General features: G+C 33.5%; 1 non-coding gene across 1 annotated transcript; it reads left to right on the forward strand.

The window, feature by feature from the left end:
* The first annotated feature begins 15,541 nt into the window (after positions 1-15,541).
* Positions 15,542-15,648, forward strand: LOC139894960 (small nucleolar RNA R71). The gene has a single exon (XR_011775433.1). It is a non-coding gene; the product is annotated as a small nucleolar RNA R71 (small nucleolar RNA).
* The last annotated feature ends 6,433 nt before the right edge of the window (positions 15,649-22,081 follow it).

Genomic DNA, 22,081 nt, shown 5'->3' on the forward strand with positions numbered 1-22,081 from the left:
CAATATGTTTGGAAACTTTGGTAAAATTTAATCAATTTCACACAAATCACCCTCAATAATTTAAATTGTTACTGATTTCTTGCAAATGAGGGCATTGCAAGATCTTAAGTGTGGGAAGGGGTTAAATTCTTTCGGATTTTAAAATTTTTACTTTATACACTTGGTAACCATTAGAAATACTAGTAAAGTAGTAGTTGTATTAGAATCTAGTGCTCTCTGATAATAAAGAACAGCCCTAGTCTTATATACTGACTACCCAATTCTAGTAAAATTTTTAAAAAATTTTCAATTAAATGAACTCAAAATCATGTTTATACATATTTATGAACAACAAAACTAGGTTTTAACACCGAAATTATTGTTACCTCAGAAAGAACATAAATTGAGAAACAAACCAAAATGTTAAAATTCATTTAAAATGGAATAGAGGACTATAAAAAGGAAAATAAAAGCCAAGTGTGGGAAAATTTACCAAGTTATCTTAAACATATGTCACATATATCTGTAACAAATAACTGAAAATACTTTTTGCTTTGGACTAAACTAAAAAGTTTTACCTGATTTACTGTAAGAAAGATGGATCTACACGATGAATCAATTCCATCATTAAAAGGAAGTAAAGTCTTCCGAAAAAGACACGCGCTTCTTGATTTAGGTCATGAAGTTGTCGTCCAGACCAGCTGTAGGTTGACGAAAAATCTAGAAAAGTCATCACTAAAATCAGCAGGAAATCCACGGACCTCAGCATTAAACAGGGTCGCCAAGTGGTTAGATTTATCCTAACCATGAGAAGGATTTATCCCGTACAATGGGGGGGCACCATGCAAATTAGCTGGATAAGACTAATGAATCAGATCCCCAGAAAGGATAATCTCCTTAAAGATTAAAAATCAGCTTTTAAGACTGATATTACTCAATCCTTGAGATTGACTTTAAAGATTGAGAATTTAAACTCATGGAATTCAATGATATCTAAACTCGAGCTTGAACGAGAAAATATTTTGATCAAAATTACAAACCGATTTGTTTTTTTTTTTTTTGAAAACCCTATTTTCAATGCGTTCATTACCATTGAACGTAAAATCCTAGGAATTCACCTGGAATTCATTAGGTCACCTGAACTAAATCGGGTGTCAACCGTAAGAACGGTGGTTGCATAGCATGGTCAAAGACAGGACCTTGTGCCAGACCAAAAAATCATAAGGGTGAGCTTTACTATTGCTCCTACCAAGGATAGTAATTGCGTCCGACACGTTATAGACCATAATTAAAAGCATGTCAGGGGACATTGTCTTAACAGTTGCTTGTTCAACGCTTTCCTTTACAACCGGACGGTAGTTTACCGAAAGGTAATATACGGGACAAGTAAACTGGACGTGTTGCTTTCCAAATACAAGGTTAGCAAGTGGGTGACACAAAACCATAAGTTTTGAGCTAAAATTTTCAAATCTGAAACCCACCAAACCCACAAAAATATTTTGCAAACACCGGTGAAGGGTTATTTCGAAAAACTTATCTAGGGTAAAAACTAGATTTAATTTTCAAAAGATCAAATGTTTTCATAAAGATCCAATTTCCTTAATGGATCTAAATTTTTATAGTCATGTGGGACTGTAAACCATATCGTTACTACCATTGTTTATACCGCCGTATAGAAATCACTGATGTACAAAGTGTGAAGAATAAATAAGTGATTCTAGTATTTCAAGACGATATTGCTTGAGGACAAGCAACGCTCAAGTGTGGGAATATTTGATAATGCTAAAAACGAACATATATTTCATAGCATTATTCCTCAAGAAAGACAAGCTTTTAGTTGCAATTGTTCTATTTACAAGTGATATTCGTTTAAATAATAAAAGGTGAAGACAAAAGACAGATTCGACGAATTGAAGACGCAAACGACCAAAAAGCTCAAAAGTACAAAAGACAATCAAAGAGGTTCCAATTATTGATAAGAAACGTCTCGAAATTACATGAGTACAAGATTCAAAACGCAAAGTACAAGATATAAAATTGTACGCAAGGACGTTCGAAAATCCGGAACCGGGACCAGAGTCAACTTTCAACGCTCGACGCAACGGACTAAAAATTACAAGTCAACTATGCACATAAATATAATATAATATTTAAATAATTCTTATAATTATTTAATATATTATATTTATTTATAAAACCGTCGGTAAACAAAGAGCCAAACTCGTGTGAGCTGTAAAAGCAAACTCCGCGACTCGCGGAGTTTGAAGGCCAAAAGGGCCGCGAGTCGCGGAGCCCCAAGTTTTGAAACTCCCTATAAAGCAAACCGAATTCTGATCATTTTTATCATCTTTTTTTCCTTCTTCTCTCAATATATACGTAATATATATTTATAATTTATATTTTAATTTTAATTTTAATTTTAATTTTAAATCCTAATAATAAGGGTATGTTAGCGAATATTGTAAAGGTGTAAGTCGAAATTCTGTCCGTGTAACGCTACGCTATTTTTAATCATTATAAGTTATGATCAACCTTTTTAATTTAATGTCTCGTAGCTAAGTTATTATTATGCTTATTTAATCCGAAGTAATCATGATGTTGGGCTAATTACTAAAATTGGGTAATTGGGCTTTGTACCATAATTGGGGTTTGGACAAAAGAACGACACTTGTGGAAATTAGACTATGGGCTATTAATGGGCTTTATATTTGTTTAACTAAATGATAGTTTGTTAATGTTAATATAAAGATTTACAATTGGGCGTCCCTATAAATTACCATATACACTCGATCGGACACGATGGGCGGGGTATTTATATGTACGAATAATCGTTCATTTAACCGGACACGGGAATGGATTAATAGCCACTAGAATAATTAAAACAGGGGTGAAATTATGTACAAGGACACTTGGTATAATTGATAACAAAATATTAAAACCTTGGGTTACACTCAGTCGACATCCTGGTGTAATTATTAAACAAAGTATTAAAATCTTGTTACAGTTTAAGTCCCCAATTAGTTGGAATATTTAACTTCGGGTATAAGGATAATTTGACGAGGATACTCGCACTTTGTATTTATGACTGATGGACTGTTATGGACAAAAACCAGACGGAGATATTAAATAATCCAGGACAAAGGACAATTAACCCATGGGCATAAAACTAAAATCAACACGTCAAACATCATGATTACGGAAGTTTAAATAAGCATAATTCTTTTATTTCATATTTAATTTCCTTTATTTTATATTTAATTGCACTTCTAATTATCGCATTTTTATTGTTATTTTATTCAATTTCACTTTTAATTATCGTACTTTTTAATTATCGCAAGTTTATTTTATCGCACTTTTATTATTTGCAATTTCATTATCGTTATTTACTTTACGCTTTAATTTAAGTCTTGTATTTATTTTTAATATTTTACATTTGGTTTTAACTGCAACTAAAGTTTTAAAATCGACAAACCGGTCATTAAACGGTAAAAACCCCCTTTATAATAATAATATTACTTATATATATATTTGTATTTTTATAAAAGTAAACTAATATAGCGTTAAGCTTTGTTTAAAAAGATTCCCTGTGGAACGAACCGGACTTACTAAAAACTACACTACTGTACGATTAGGTACACTGCCTATAAGTGTTGTAGCAAGGTTTAAGTATATCCATTCTATAAATAAATAAATATCTTGTGTAAAAATGTATCGTATTTAATAGTTTTTCCTGTAAAAATATAAGCTATTTTATATACTACTCTGCTAAAACATCAGAAGCCTCACTAGTACGGCTGACAGGCTCATACGCACGGTTGATGCTGAGCTAAGTCACAATTACAACCTAAATGAGAAGACACGAGTGAGTGATCACCCGTACGGCTGATGAAGCCAACTCGTACGTGTGATGAATGAATCGTATGGGTGAGTCAACAGCAGGGGTATATAAAGTCTTATGTTCTTCATTTTAGGTTAAGCCTCTCATTTGTTACACACACTCAGATGTAGTGAGCTCCTCCGATTCTCTCTCAGTCCAAATCATCCAGGTTGTGAATAATAGCTCTAGGTGTTGATCTAATCACACTTGAATTAGTTGTGGTTTGACTAAATTAATCAAAAAAAAAAAAACTTAACCTATTCACTAGAGGGTTTGATTCATTTGTTCCGCCATTGTGTGAGTTAAATCTGTTGATTTCTAAGTTCTTAGTCATGTTTCATCACCTTCTATTCTTTCCCCCTCAACTCATATTTTAAAGTATTCATCAATATGCTCCATCCAGTTCTGATTCTCGATATACTTCTAACTTTCATATCGGTCATTCTTCTTTTTCATCTACCGCCGGAAGAATCTATTTACTTCTACTATACTCTTGGGTTTATAGTGTTTCTAGTTCTCCCGTGTCTTTATATGCATCGATATATATGGTTTATAATTTCTGGTTTGTCGTTGGGCTTTATATGTTCCCTTATATTTCAAAGTCTCTGCTTCTGTCTTCTATAATCATTATCATTCACAGTTAATGCTCTCTTTTATTTGCTGCAATTTATACCCCACTTTCTATTTCGGAGTTTTGTCCTTTCGTTTCTTCTTCTTGCGATTAAGCACCGCTTGTAATGGTCCAGAATTCACAGATATGAATTTCGGAATGAACATTGTTAATGTTCTAGGAAGGAAATTGTGATGGCACGATCTTGACTTGTCAAATTACTAGAATACCTTAGAAAATGCCGAATCATCAAGAAATATTTTCTTGATATTTTAGAGGTTAAATAGAATACAAGAGTCGTATAACATGGCACATGATGATGTTATGATCTGTGAATCATCACGTTCCATTTAGAAACTCAGCATGACTTACCGTAATATAATCACATTGATCAAGTGTCATTATATTATACTAATTCATGCTTCAGTTCCCAACACTACTTCAAAATATTCCTATTTTAAACTTGAATGTTTCAGAATTTAGAAACTAAAATAGTTTCTTTTATGATGTAATACAGATAGCGCGAAGAGGTAAATGATTTAAAATAAGAAAAATTAAGAAAATATCTTCAGAAATATGGAGGATATTTATAATGAAAGATATGATGATATTTTAGAATTTCTAATATCAGAGGATGATGAAGAATATTGTCCGCAGGGGTTTAGAGTCAGGAGCAAGGTATTCGTTAATGACTTCAGTAGGTACTGAATCATTTGGATCCTTTAAAGTCAGGTTCAGTCTTTGTAATTTGTCCACAGCCTCCTTCCTACTTTGCTCAATCCGTTTTCCAGTTCCAAAACTTCTCTTTTTCTGCGCTTTGCCAGTACACTTCATCATTATCATCCAGCTTTTACCGTTTAAAGTCGTTTATAGTTTTTGCTGCTTCATCAGCATTTTTTTTCCATTTTCGGAGAACCAATTCGTAGTTCGGAGTGTTTTTCAGAAACTTCACATTCAAATTAAGTCCAGAAGATAGATGTTATATATACACATATAACTGTTGGCGTATACATGCTGCGAGATTTCAAAATACTGATCGCTAATTTCCAATGATTCGTATGGCAATTCTCATTACAAGATGCGAATGAGTAAATGATGGGGTTTCAATGAATAATTCTAATGACTTTTTAGAGAGGCTAAAGTCAAAGGGTAATGAAGTTGTTGGTACATCTGCTAATAATGTGGTGGAATGTAAAAGGTTCCCTGGTAACGATGGTGTATATCTCAAGGTTATAATAAGGTTAGTCTGACTGAAAAGTCAAAGTTGACTTGCTGGAGCTGTGACAAAACTGGCTACTTTGAATAGGAGTCGCAAAGTTATTTTTGCTAATAAATGCCAAAGAATCTGACGCGGATACGTTGTTTAAGCTTTTAATTTGGTTTCAAGAGTTTTTCGGGTACATAACTGTGGGTAACATGTGGGTGGATCATCTCGATTGCTCATCATTCGAAGTGTCTTCAGAAATTTTCGAAGGGTTCGAACACAGATTGTAATCGTTAACATACATTTGATGTTCTAACACAGTTTTGAAGTCAAAATATAGCTTGTAAAAGATGTAAGGATCTAAGAGTGATGATATTGGTCATATCTCAAATTGAATTTTGAGATTTCAAAATCAGAATATGTAATTAAATTTTGAATGAGTATGGTTGTTTTGATTTCTATATAAGAATGTATATTGTTGTGAAAGTAGGGAGTATAATGGATGATTTGCTGAATCAGATTCGAAGAATGTAACATATTAATTGTGAATTTATATATCTCTCGGGTATTACCTACCCGTTAAAAAAAATTTCACAATTAATATTTTGTACAAAAGAATTTTATTACAGCCTTTATGAAAATATATATATGTATATTTTCTTCAGATGTAACATAGATTTAATGAGTTAATGTTAAATTAAACTCATTTGATTTACGGTTGAAACTAGAATTGAATAATCCCTAAAGGCTTTAAAAAGTACATAACTTTTACGCAGTATTTCTTTAATGACATTGAAATTATGAATCAATACTTCGTTATTTGTTGATGTATGATGTTCGGTTCGTGGAATTCTTGTGAATTTCGCAAAGTACGAATGATGTTATCTGAAAAGTTTCGGGTACATCGATGATGAAAGTGTAAAATCAAATATATACTTGATTTATTATGAATTGGAATTTGTTGAATTGCGACAGAGATTGTAGTTAACGCTGGTTAAGTTGCGGCCGAAGGACGTACATTATTGCATATTTGTAATATGAATTAACCGAGTAGTTAAGATTCACACACAATAGCTTAGCACGGAAAGATTTATTTCAAAATATATATATATAAATATATATATATATATATATATATATATATATATATATATATATATATATATATATATATATATATATATTTATATATATAAATAATATACATATAATTTCTTCAGAGGGAATGAGTTAATTCTTCATAACTCGTTGATACAATATACACGTTATTGATTCGTAATGATGTCCATAGTGATTCTTGAACTGACGGAGTTTGTGATGTTATCGGTATTGTTGATTCAGATGTTGACTGTACTGACGATGCTAGTAACGCTAACGGTACTGTTGATGCTGTTGGTAAAGCAAGTTTAGCTTGTTAATCACACACCATTTTTGTCAGGGTTTCTACTCTTCCTTCTATCATTTTGGTTCGCTTAACTGATTTATGGTTAGGGCTAGATTAGATAATCTCTAAGACTTTAGAGATTACATAATCGCCGCGGAATGTTTCTCTAATGAAGTTATGAATTAATACTTCGTCAGTTATTGTTGTTGGTACTCCTTGGTATCTATGGTACGTATGACGTTGATGCTCGTGGGACAGATTGTGAAGTTGAGGTTTACGACGCGGTTGTGGTTGGAGGTGGTAATGGTACTGTTGGCGCTGATGATGGTGGTACTGGTTATGCTGCTGATGCTGCTGCTGGTGTTTGTAATCTCTGCACCTTATTCTCCAAAGCCACTACCCGAGCGCGAAGCTCGTTGACTTCTTCTATTACACCGGGGTGATTGTCGGTTCGAACGAGCGGATAAATAAAATCTAAAATTTGATGTAATATATAATCGTGACGAGATACTCTGGAAATGAGCGAAAAAATGGTGTTTCGGACAGGTTCGCCGGTAAGTGCTTCAGGTTCTTCGTCAAGAGGGCAATGTGGTGGATGGAAGGGATCACCTTCTTCTTGTCTCCAATGATTGAGGAGGCTACGAACCCATCCCCAATTCATCCAGAATAGGTGATGACTGATTGGTTGATCTATTCCGGTCACACTGCTTTCGGAGCTTGAATAGGATTCCATTTCGGAATCTGAGTGACTTGAACTGATGACGAATTCCATTTCGTACGATTGGATAAACGATTTTTTTTTCCGATATGAAATGATTTTGGCTAACGGATGGTATTCTAATTACATAGAATATATATATATATATATATATATATATATATATATATATATATATATATATATATATATATATATATATATATATAGATCAAAAGATTTCGTAGATTACGGAGGACTTTGTGGGATATGTCAGGCAAAGTTTAAAGTAACAGATACGATAAGATATGATTTAGCAGATATGCTAAGATATGAATTTTTGTCTATACACTATTCATGCAATCAATGCAGCAAGACGTGTCTTAGACTAAAAATGATAAGCAGGTAATTTCCTGAGGATGATAAGTAGTTAATTTTCGACACAAAATGATAAGCAAAACTTTTGACATGCAGACACGGTCGAAGTCCAGACTCACTAATGCATCCTCAGTCCCAAAAATGTAGTTTCACAAAAAGGGGCATATTCGATTTCGATAATTCAACCATAGAATGTAGTTTCAATTACTTGTGTCTATTTCGTCAAACATTTATAAAAGCGCATGTATTCTCAGTCCCAAAAATATAAAGGGTAAGAAGGCAAATGAAACTCACCATACTGTATTTCGTAGTAAAAATACATATAACGTCATTGAACAAGTGCAAGGTTGGCCTCGGATTCACGAACCTAAATTAATTAATATATTTATGTGTTGGTCAATATTTGTCTAACAAATTAGGACAAGTCATAGTGTACCACAATCCTAATGTTCGAGACTAATATGCAAAAGTCAACAAAAGTAAATTTGACTCAAAATAATTTCCAAAAATCTATACATGATTAATATATAGTTTAAATATCGTCGTTTTATATTTTTAAATATTTTTAAAAGATTTATTAGAGTAAATAATATAATTTATTTATTAATAAATAAAATTTATATTAAATTTATATAATAAAATATACTTTTATATATATTAAGTAATAAAATTTATAGGGTTCATTTAATATCATAAAGATAATATGATAGGTATTATTAAAGTAAATTATTACACGTAGTAAAATATGTTTGTATCACATATTTATTTGATAAAATAATATCTATAATGATAGTAAGTAAAAGTTGTATTATTTTGTAATAATAATAATTATTATAAAAATATCAATATTTATAATTACTAAGATGACATTATGATAAAACGATAATTCTAATTATGATAACTTTAATATTTACGATAATTTTTAATATTATCTTTAAAATAATAATTCTATTTAAAATAATAATAATAATGATATTTTATAGTAACAATGACATTTCTATTAAAATGATAATTTTTGTTAAAATGATAGTTTTAATACTAACGATATTTTTAATAATAATAGTAATGATAAAAATAATAAGAATGATAATTTTATCTAAATCAATATCTTATAATATTTTAATTTTATCATGATACTCTTACTCATTATTTCCTAATCATTTCGTTTAATAGCTTTTAATCGTCTTTTATATCGTGTTCATAATAATGATAATAATAGTAATCAAAATAATTAGGTGTTACAAATATTTGTTTTAATTACACTAATATTAATAATGATAGTTACTATAACATTATTAACGATAATACTAATAATTATCTTAATGATAATATAGTAATAATAATAATAACAATAACAATAACCATTTTTAAATAATGATATATATATTAATATTAATAATGATAATAATAATAATACTAATAATAATAATAATAATTGGACAATAATAATAATACTAATTATAACTTTAACGATAATAACGATAGTAATAATAAAAAAATTAACAATTTTTAATGATAAATCCATTTTATTGATAAAGATAATAATAATGATAATAATAAGATAAAACTAGAACGACGATAAAAATGACGATAATAATAATCATTTTTAATAAAAATATCGAAAATTCAATTGATTATAACTTCTAATCCGTTCATCGAAACCATTCGATATCTAAAGGAAAAGTTCTTAATTTTTCGCTAGCTTTCCAAGGACATGCATATCTTGTACCTTATCTCAACCGCAAGTGTAACTAATTCAAGATTCAACCTAACCTGTCTAAGGGCAATATCAAAAGTACAAGCATGCATAATCCTAAATACTCGAGCACTAGTCAGGGATACACTATTAGTATGTAAAAGTTAAATTATGAGTACTCACGTATCAATATTGAGATTCAATATTGCAGGAAAGGTACGTAGACGCAACAGAAATGATAAACACTATATTGACCTCACGAGCATACCCATGAACCATACTCAATCACCTCCATAGCTATAACCCATAATTTCCTTAATCCTATCCTACTCGAAAAACAATTTCGAAATCACTCGGACAGCACTCCGTCGTAATATTTTATGTATACTGATAATATCTTGAAATAATACGGAGTAAATATATATATGTAAATCGATTGAGAGAGTTTATAGAAAAATATTTTCAAGTTTCTATGAAATAATGAAACCTATTGAATTCTATTTATAATAGATTTTTGAATTATTAAAGTATGAATTATTAAATTATGAATTATTAAAGTGAGTTATTAAAGTATGAATTATTAAAATGAATTATTAAAGTATGAATTATTAAAGTGAATTATTAAAGTATGAATTATTAAAGTGAATTATTAAAGTTAAAGTAAAGTAAAAATAAAGTAAAGGTAAAGTTTAAGTATATTAAATGTATAAAACTATGTACGTATAATGTGCGTATAAATATATATAATATTAATTTAAATCGTTATATATATTTAATAAAATAAAATATAAATATCGTTATCTTTATCATACTTGTTAAGTAATGAGTTGTCAAAAGTGGTTCTAGATATTTATAAAAGTTATATACGTTTTAATAATAAAGTTCTTTTTAAACTGAAAACGTTTTTGTACGTTTGAAACTAAATAGATCAATCGAGTCTTTATGAGATTCAATCTTCCACTATCCTTTGTCTAGTTCTCAATGATTGACAATTTGTTCTTATTTATAAATCACTTTACCATTTTCCGAATATTGTTAAAATGGAAAGATTTCTCAAATCAACGTGGGCCTTTCAACAGAGACTTGTAATCATAATTCAATATATCTGATAATTCAATCATTTGATCTTATCTTCTAATTCCATTGATAAATATTTTGAAACAGATACAATCATATAAAGTATTTAATCTAATATTTTGTTTACGTTTCAAGTTATATTATATATACACATATACATATATAATCATATTCGTTTAATGGTTCGTGAATCGTTGAAACTTGGTCGAGGTTGAATGAATGTATGAACATAGTTTAAAATTCTTGAAATTTAACTTAACAAATATTGCTTATCGTGTCGAAAACATATAAAGATTAAAGTTTAAATTTGGTTGGAAATTTCTGGGTTGTCACAGTCTTTATGCAGACTTTTATTCGGATAGATGGGAGTGCTGAATTCTTAGAGAAGCACTTTTGAACTTTTCTTCATTTGAAAATCATTTTGGCCAAGTTCTTCTTCGGCGTTTCTCTTTATAAGTTCTGCTCCCCTTTTTCAGAACTTTGAAAATTGATTTTTTTTTTTAGAGATTTCATCTCGAGAAACTTTTTGCCGGTAAACTTTTCCAAGACCATTGCCATGATACTTGAGAGGTTTATAACATCGAGTTTTCGGAAGGAATCTCATTTTCTGGATTTTTCGAGTAATAGTAAAGATGGTATGAATGTGGTGGTGGAGTAGAAGTAGTGGAGGTGCGAAAGGCTTATTTTTGACAAATGGCTAGCTCTTCTGATTATAACCGAATCACGTTTCGCTGCTTTGGAAATGTAGATATAAAGCAAGTTCTGATTCTGAGCACAGACATCAGCACTCTCAACGGAAAACAGTGAAGCATTAAAGATAAATGCTGATCTTATTTAGGGTGCATCACCATAATCAATTTAGGTCGATAATGCCTTAGTCATGCAATGCTCTATTAGAGATTTGGTTCAACCTAACAAGATTTCCACCTTATTTTTATTTACAAACATTTCAGGTTTTCAAAAGAACTTTTTCGAAAAGGCTTTCTCTTAAAAATTTTGAAATTTGGCTTAAGAACTAAGAATCTTAATAATGGGTTATTTTAATACAGCATAAAAAGATTATACCAACATCCCACACTTAGACGAACATTGTCCTCAATGTTCCTAGTGTATCCCACACTTAGGAGTTTTAGTTGTCGATTTGGGAGTATTTGTCTAGTGTTTAAGTGGGTTGGGATCCCACACTTAGTGATAAGCTAGGATGTAGCATAGTTTAAATTTTGAGCTAGTAGCGGCAAGAAAGAAGTACCCCTAGCAGATGTTACTTGTGATGATACTGGCTGGCTTTCAATCCTTACATCTTTTATAGGCTCATTTATCATCCTTTATTCTTCTACTCTACTTTATTACACGGGTTGCCTCCCGAGAAACGCTTTTATTTAAGGTCGTTGGCTCGACCGTAGTGATGCCTTAGAAAGAAAACATTCCTCGCGGTTGTAATCTTGGTCTTCTCGAGGGAAGGTAAGTCTTGTGGGTAAATCCTGAGAAAGTGTTGGACCAACAGTGGTAGAAGATCCGGTACTTCTCTTGAAGATCTTCTGAAAGATAATTAGTGCGCAGTTTCAGCTCGTAATAAGTCTTGAAATCCGATGAGAATATGATCCACGACCCTGCTGGTTGACCCATGAATGTCAATCATAGAGGCAGTGCTGGTGATGATTGTTTCTCTGATGGGATGCTCATTTCGAAGGTCTTCAAACAATGTTAGAAACTGTATCTTTATAATCTCGAAATCTTCAAAATGGTGATCTCCACAGTAAGAGTCTGTAGCTTTGCACAGATTTGTTAAAAGACGAAGCTGAAAAGAAGTGAATAGCAATCCTGACCCGAGCATTAATGTCACCATTTTTTAGTATATCTCCCGACATCCGGCTTTGAATGTGAAACTTGGATCTGTGGATTCGTGGAAGATACGTGATATCTGCTTAGTAACATAGGTGGCAATGTTGACTCGATCTGGTTCAAGATGAGAGAACGGATTGTTGCACCTTACTTCCTCTGTAACTACCTCTTGTAACTCTTTGATAATCAGATCAGCATGGTGATCAATTATTACGTAAATCACTAGCATGTCTGGTGTGCTTTCAAAATTATCTCTTTCCAGGAGAGCGAAAAAGCTGTGAATATCCTTGATCATTTGCAAATCAGAGTGATAAGTCGAGCGTCCAGTGAAAATATCCATGTGCTTCCGGATGAGAGTCAGTAGTACTCGTTGGTTTGCTGAGAACGGAAGTGCACATTCGGCTAAGGCGTTGTAAACCTTAGAGTAAATGATCTTCTGATCTCGACAGAATCTTGTCTCAAGAATAGTGTGAACTACTGAATTGTGCTCTCGTTGCCTTTCTTCTTGGTAGATATGATCGTGAAGCGTGTTGATAAAGTCTTGAATGCGTTCTTCTAGGATTTCCACCTTATTGTCTTCTCTTTGGAGATAGAGGTTGTATTCCTCTCGGATAGCCATAATTCATTCTGTTAAGCATAGCGTGAAATCAATTGTTGATTTACGGATGGCTTCAAGAATATCTTCAAATTCATCGGTATCATTGATGAAGGTTATCATGTCTGCGTGTGTAGATATGACCGGAATCTGATCTGAAGAGTCCGACTCCCCTTGATCTGGTTCGGTTGGAGAGTGTGAGTTATCCAGAATGTCTTCATGTTGCTCTTCCTCGTCATCATCGGTATAGTATTCTTCTGAGGATTCATCTGATGAACGGGTTTCTTCAGTATTCTAATTCTCCACTTTGATACTTACAGGGTCAATTTCTATATCCTTAACCTCAACCTTGTCAGTCCTCTTCTTGAAAGGAATGATTAAACTGTGATCTTCCGTCTCAAGCCTCATTAATTCCTCGTGATGCTTAATGCTTAGAGAGGGTATTATCGCAGTTTCTTTTACGTCTTCCATTTCCTCTTCCTCTTCAGATTCCTCCTCTTCCTCTATTTCTTCGCTGGGATCCTCTTCTTCCATTTCTGGGTCGTCTACAGACTGTAACTTGACACCCATCATGATATCATCGGCTGGTGGTGAAGACTTGTCATCGGAAATGATCTGTCTGGTGGAAATAGCAAACATCTCTGCCTGTCCAAAAAGATCAGTTGGTCGGTCAATTTTGAAGGTAACGCTCTTCCCATGTGATCGTAAGATCAAGGTTTGATTGTACACATCAATGACAGTCCTATCCGTATTCATGAAAGGTCTTCCTAACACTACTGGTGTGTGTAGGTCTTCTTTAATATCCATTACTACGAAATCCTAACTATGGATACAAGAATTTGTCGACTTTCACCATGACATTCTCAACTATGCCCTTAGGATATCAAATTGTGTTATCGGCAAGTTGGATTGTCATTTTAGTTGGTGACAAGTCTCCTAACTCTAATCACTTATGGAGAGAGTTGGGGATTAGGTTGATACTTGCTCCTAAATCTGCTAGTGCATGAATGGTTCCAGATTGGTAGATTGAACATGGGAAAACGAATCGACCCGTATCTCCTAGCTTTGGTGGTAGAGAGTTTCTGAGTAACGCAGAGCATTCTTCACTCAAGGGAATTTTTTTTAGAATCTGGTATCCTCTCCTTTGTAGGGAGAAGCCTTCTGATGTATCTCTTCTGGTTGTGGACTTTGGACATAGTGTCTAGGAATCTTCCATCAAGTTTGAAGGAATCAAGCTTGGATGGTTCCTCCTGTAGCCTTCCAGGATAGGGTACACGAACTGGAGTTGCAGGGGTCAGCTTCTGAGTATATGTTGATTTGTTCTTGAGCCTAGCTGACCTTCTCCGAGGTTCTTCTGCTGGGATTACGGAATCCATTTGCTTAGCTTCCACTATGTGGGGATTTTGGATAGTATTACTTGGTAACCTTCCCTATGATCGGGTTTCAAGGCGTTGTGATAACTGTCCGAGCCGCGTTTCCTAACTTTTGAGCATAGCCAATTGATTTCCCATTAGTATCTCCATCTGATCTTGTCTGGCTGTAGTTCTCTGATTTAGCTGTTGTTGTCCTTGAATGAACTGAGTCAACTGATCATCAGCTCCGAGAGTGGGGTTAGTTGCTTTTGTAATCTGGGTGGTAGGGGGATTTTCCTCGACTGGTGGACCAGTGAGTGGAAGTGGTTGATCGTAGGTCAATTGAGATTGTTGGGCTGGATAAGGTGGGTAGCGATAGCGAAAAGGCCAGTTGCTTCGTTGAAATTGATTAACCCTAGTTTGTTGATTGAATCCGAGATTTGGTGGACGAGTTGGGTATTGAACGTAACAAACTGAACCATCAGGGTTTTCGTACTCAACATGATATTCTTCAGTAGGTTGCGAGTTGGTACAATTAACATAAGCCTGAGCTTTGTTGACATGCTGCGGCTGCGTCTTCAATTCTCCGAGTTGTTTAGCGAGAGATTTCATCTTATCTGTGGAGGATTTGATGGCCTCCGTTTGATTGTTAAGTGCAGAGTGTGGGGCAGATGATGAAGTTGTTTCACCACTGTTCCAGTCATGATAATGCATTGTCATATTCTCGAGCAATTCCTATGCTTCGTCTGCAGTTTGGTTCATCAGATTTCCTTGAGCTGCTACGTCGATCGTCGTCCTATGATTTACCGTAAGACCATTGTAGAAGGTACAGATTTGAGCTGACCGTTCTAGCTGGTGATTAGGGCATTTATTCAGCAGGGTTTTGAATCGCTCCCATGCAGTATAAAGAGATTCATCATAACTTTGTTTGAAGTTAATGATGTCATTCTTTAGTTTGGTTTTTTTAGAAGGAGGGAAATATTTGGTTAGGAATTTTGTAGCCATCTCCGTCCATGATGTGATGGAATCTTTTTCTAGTCCTTCGAACCTTGTTTGAGCATGATGAGTGAGAGAATAGGGAAACAAGTATAGCCGGACTATATCTTGTCCTATCCCTGGCTGTTTGTAGGAGTTTGAAAGAGATATGAATTTATCAAGGTGAGAATTAGGATCGTCATTCGGTAATCCATGAAACTGACAGCTATTTTGGATGAGCTGGATGATGTGATGTTTTAATTTGAACGAGTGTCCTTGAATCTCTGGAAATCTGATTGGTCCTCCTCGACCTTCAATAGAGAGTTTGGTATTTTCTGCTAAAGTAACGCGTAACGCCATTTGATTTCCGATTCGTGCTTCCTTGCATGCTTTAGAGATTATTGCGTCTGGATCAGGTACGAATAACAACGGCCCTAGTCTAGATCGGGTTTGGGTCATACACTGGGTATGCCTTTTGTTTTTAATTTTTAGCAGATAAACTAAATTTTTAAGGTAATCTAAGGTAATTCTAATGTAATCTAAGGTAGTCTTAATCTAAGGTAGTCTAAAGTAATGTAATTTAGTCTAAGATAAGCTAACTATCCTAAGGTTGAATATGTTTTTGGTTCTGGCTACTGCTTTCATGGTATTTCAAATACAGAGCTCCGCACAAACTATTCAACAAACCAAGTGGCCAGGCCGACTACGGAGAGGCATGATCCTTTTGGATCCAATATAATTGGAGACTATTCTAAAAATCCAACAACCAAGTCCGTGTATAATTGTATTTCTTAGACACCACTAAATGCTTGTGAATATGTCTGATATAGAGCATTAATGTCTGATACCAGTTCCCCGACAGCGGCGCCAAAAACTAGCTTCCCTCTTGATATGGCCGAAACGGACGGTTTTATTTGTGCGGTGTCGTTAGGTCGCAACACGTCAGAATCAACCACCAAGAAGGGGGGTACTGTTTTAAATTTATATTTAGCGGGGCCTAAATAGTACTACTCCTTAGTATGAGTAAGAGAAGTATGACCTAGAGTCGTATTTTTTAGATATCAGTAGAATCGAACCTATATTAAAGCCTAAGATAGTTATGAAGGAGTAGTGGTTACTTAATTTTGGGATTTTCTAATTTATAAGACAGATAAAGTAAATGCGATAAAATTTGTAATTCAGATAAGGTTAAAGTAAGTGCATACTATGATTTCATCAGTTATTCTGCCGAGATTATGGAATGCTGGCTCATGAATAGGCAGAGGCCTTGTATTCATTACACTGGTCCTAAACGCCCCTGTCATAAGACATGTCACTGGGTAATGCGCTAGGTTTGAAGATTCTGAATAGACAGCAACGTCCCTTACCCCCGATGCCCGTGCAGTCTGACTACAGGCATACACGTTCAGATGGCTCATCCAATTGAGCGACTCGGTTGGGTGACGTATTAACATTCCACAAAGGTCTAAACTTTCTTAAGCATAATCGAATACATGGTTTACCATATCTGAGAGACGTGATGTGTTTCAATGCTTTCGTTAATGATTGGTTTTAAAAGATAGTTAGGCCCTTTGGAAAGAGTTCAACCACAAAGTACACCATGGCCAAGTCAGATTGACTTCCATGAACACGTTCGGTTATCCTAACGGTCCAATCCTTTATGTGTCTAAACAAACAGTTCCTTGATTAACCAAGAATCCCTCAAGCGGGGTGCAATGCTTGTGACCGCGTTATGGTGCAGTGTACTAATCAACACTGACCGGGTTCCATGGCCTTACTTAGTAGAGGTACAGCTTACAACAACCGTTGTGCTTCAGCATGCACGTACGAAGTTTATATGCTTGGTAACTACACTAGCATGGCTAGGACCGACAATGTACTAAGGGTCTAGTCAGATGTTTCACTACGAAAGAGTCCTCAGTCGGAGTCCAAAACTCGATAGACTTACTACAACTAGTGTGCCTCAGTTGATCTTACATTGTATCCGAAAGACTTCTCTTACCAAGGGGTGACACAGATAGTGTACTCTGAATTGGGGTTCACAACTTCCCAATAACAGAGCCAATAACTACGTTCTATTAGTTGGAAAAGCGATTGATTTTAAAGCATAATCGGAAAGCATTTTGACAACATAAACAAACCATAACATTATTTCGGCATTATAACTGCTTACATCATAGCATACACTAAAGATAACTTCGCTAATCATGGCAACAATATCACAGAACATAATGATAGAAAACATATAGATAAAGGATAGAAGTACCAGTAGATTGAACGAGTTCCGAATACAAAAGTGACAACTTCAAACTCCGGACCGCTCCTAATACAATCTTCGGCGTTCTTCTCCGGGTACTAGGTTTCTCGCACGGAGTCGAAGACCGTGAAAGTATGACTAATATTGTACAAGAGAGAGAAAGAAGTGAATTGAAGTGTGTGTTGGAATGAATGACAAAGACCCTTTAAATAAGCTAAAATTTTGCCTGCAAACGGCTAGCTGGCCGTTTGGCAGGCCGTTTGTAGGGGCCGTTTACCAGGGCAAGCCGTTTGCAGGGGTCGTTTGTTTGAACCATTTGTCAGGCCATTTTTGATCCAGGCAGGCCGTTTGGAAGGCCGTTTGGCTTGCCTGGTTCCCTGGATCATAATTTGATTTCTTGTCTTTCGCCGTTTTCGCTCTAGAGTCTTTGTTTTAGCTTCGATTCTGTTGATTCTTTTTGCACCGTCTTTGTAATTACTTGTTCTTTAATTCTAACTGACGAAGTGGGTATTTTGCCGACAAAGTTTGAATCTTTCTTGTTTTTGGCCTTTAATACCGGGGTGAAAACGTGACTTTTTAGCCGATATCATAAGCCATATGTTAGGAAATTACAAATGTATGCTTAGCCTACCCAAATGCATTAAGTGCAACTTGATTGATAACAATTGATATGTCATAATCAGTTAGTCTTAAGTGCTTAAAGAATTATTAATACACATATGGAGATATCAAAAGAAACATGTTTTAGTCTAGCAACATGTCTAAAGAATGGTAGAGTCTTGATTAACACGATATCTTACAACATGATTAAATGAACTTATTTGTTTCACTAGGTAAGACATCTTTATAATATCTAATTAATCCATGTATAAGCTTAAAGATGAATAAATGACATGCATAGTGATTAATTAGGTCTTTGCCATCAATGACATGTTGACCAACAAATAGGACTTAAGCAAGTGTGTTAAAAACAAACAAAAGATTATGACAAATTTGAGATTACTTCAACTGGTTATCAAGACTTGTATCCAAGAATGTTGGGGTTCCCTCTTTGGTTATGACAAGTCACTATCACAAGAATACAAACAAGGAGAATCATACATTTAATGCATATAGTACTTGTATAGGATGTTGGGTATCTTTGACATGTATTAAATGAAGTAAAGAGGCCAAAAGAACCAGGTTTGAATGGATTTAAATGACCATACAATGGCTAGATGAAAGTGACCTGACAATGTCCGATCGACCCACGGTCAACCGTGCGCTGATCCGCAATGACGACTAGTTTTATTTCTCTCTCCCTATAAATAACAAGACTTGGAGAGCTTTGAAGATTTGACCCTCTTGTATGCTTCAACTCAAATTCATCAGAGAATCACAAGATCATAATTCATATATATTTTTGTTATTAGCAAGAGAAGTTCTATGATCTCATAGATTGTAGAAGTGTTGTAAACTTACTATCAAATTATTATCTTTGTGAGTTTACTTAGTGTTGTATTATCCTTTGAATTGTCGTAGGATTTTCATTGCTTGAAATGATGAGTTTTGTACTTTGTAACCAGAAGCATAAGCTAACTTAGCTATCTTCTTTCTTAAAGGGAACTAGGAAGTTGATTAATTCCATTAAGGATTAATACTTGTCCAAGGTGAAGACAAGTTGATCTAAGTTAGAGGTAATCTTTGAAAGGAATATAAAGATTAGGTTTGTTGTCTACAAAGGAGTACAAGACTTGTAAATCGGATCTCCACCGGATTTGGAAAAAAGGCTTAGTGAACCAAAACTTTCGATTAGTGAACCGGAGAGTGGATTAGTTAACATTCACCATGACCACTATAAATCATTGTGTTATGTTCTTTACTTTACTTTCCGCACTACTTCAAACATAAACACTACACACATTGAGTTTGATTTGATTTAGTTTATCAAAGATTGTTCAAATCTTGTTGATCATCGAAAAAATTTTGAAAATTGTATTAAGTGACTATTCACTCCCCTCTAATTACTTACACTCTCAATACATGTTTTCACTCTTATTTTTTCCCCAATTAGTACTCTTTAATTTTTCTTTTTTATCTTTAATTTAATATTAATATTTCTTTATGTGTATTACAACAACTTTTAATGTACATAGAGAAATTATGTATTGTTGTAAATGATTCTCCGCCACAATGCGTGATACCCCATATAACTTGTTATTAATTAAAGTCTAAAACATAAAAAACTAAAATTCTGACGGTATGTTTACGTGAGGCTAAAATATGTCTCAATTGGCAAAGAAAAATTATCTTTCAAAAATATGATCTCAACTTAAAAAGAAAACAATTTTAGATCTTCACATTTCTGACTCCTAATATGTATAAAAATACTTTGTATTCTATCCCGACAGATGTCAAAAATCATTAGACTATTCATAGTTATGGTGCTGACGTGACCATGTGACAAATAGTTTGGGGGATGATTCTAACGTGACAAATATGCTATGATGAAGGAAAATAATATGGAATGTGTTGGGGGATGGTGTCAGCGATGTGTCAAAAGTGAACTAAAAGTTGGTTAAAAATGTTGAAAAGGTGAATAATGTATCATTGTGGAGGACGCAACACATGAAATGTCCCGTTCATATCAATTATAAACGTTTCATATTAATTGATTTCGTTGCGAGTTTTTGACCTCTATATGAGATTTTTTCCAAAGACTGCATTCGTTTTTAAACAAATCATAACCTTTATTTTATCGACAAACGTTTATAAGACATAATGATAATCTAAAATATAACGCTTACACACGACCATTACATAATGGTTTACAATAATAATACGTTACAACAAAATAAGTTCCCGAATGCAGTTTTTAAACAATATATTACAAGCATGCTGACTCCAAATCTTGTCCTTAAATTAGCATCCAACAGCGGAAGCTTTTAGTAATTACCTGAGAATAAATATGCTTTAAACGTCAATAAAAATGTTGGTGAGTTATAGGTTTAACATATAATAATAGACCTCAAGATTTCATTTTTTAATAACATGCAATCTGCATAAAAATCATTCATATGGTGAACACCTGGTAACCAACATTAACAAGATGCATATAGAATATCCCCCCCAAAAAATATATAGGCCCCATACCATTTTCCAGTATGAGGGTTGTATAAGCATACATGCTACATTCCATTTTCCAGAATGCAGGTTATATACTAAAATTCGAAGTACTAAAGCATTCCATTTTCCAGAATGAGGGGTGTTAGTGCCCGTAGATCTATCTTTAGGATTCGCGTCAATTAGTGGCCATTATACCGGCTCCATACCATTTTTCAGCAAGAAGGTTGTATAATAAACACTAATTCTTAGGTTACCAAGATAAAAAGGAGGATATTCGGTATAGTAATCCAACCATAGAATGTAAATTCAGGTACTTGTGTCTATTTTATAAAATATTTACAAAACTGCATGTATTCTCATCCCAAAAATATTAGATAGTAAAAATGGGACTATAACTCACTTTCACATATTTTTAATTCGTCAAGATTTAGACTTGGCCACGTCTCGATTCACAAACGTATAACAAATATATACATATATCAAAGTATGATAGAAATATATTCATATCATATTTTATTACGTGTTAACGATTTAAGTTGTTAAGTTAGCAGTCCAACGTTAGTAGTCCACAATTAGTAGTACATAAATAAATCAATATATCATATTATGTATATTATCTTGAATCAATCCACGATCCAGTGTATACATGTCTCAGATTCGATCACAACCCATGGTATATATATTATTTTAGAATCAACCTCGACCCATTATATGCTAACTCGAGCATTACCGCATATAGTGTCTTACGGTTATTCCAAAATAATATATATAGATGATGTCAATATTATATGTCAAAACATTGTATACGTGTCTATGGTTTATCAAGCTATATTATCCTCTATATATATATATATATATATATATATATATATATATATATATATATATATATATATATATATATATATATATATATATATATATATATATATATATATATATATATATATATATATATATATATATATATATATATATAGGATAAGTTAGTTAGGTTATGGTTAGTATAGATTTTTGTAAAATCATCACGTAGTCAAAATAACCATTTTTAAC

This window comes from Rutidosis leptorrhynchoides, chromosome 2, assembly GCF_046630445.1.
Source record: "Rutidosis leptorrhynchoides isolate AG116_Rl617_1_P2 chromosome 2, CSIRO_AGI_Rlap_v1, whole genome shotgun sequence".
Taxonomy (NCBI): Eukaryota; Viridiplantae; Streptophyta; class Magnoliopsida; order Asterales; family Asteraceae; genus Rutidosis; species Rutidosis leptorrhynchoides.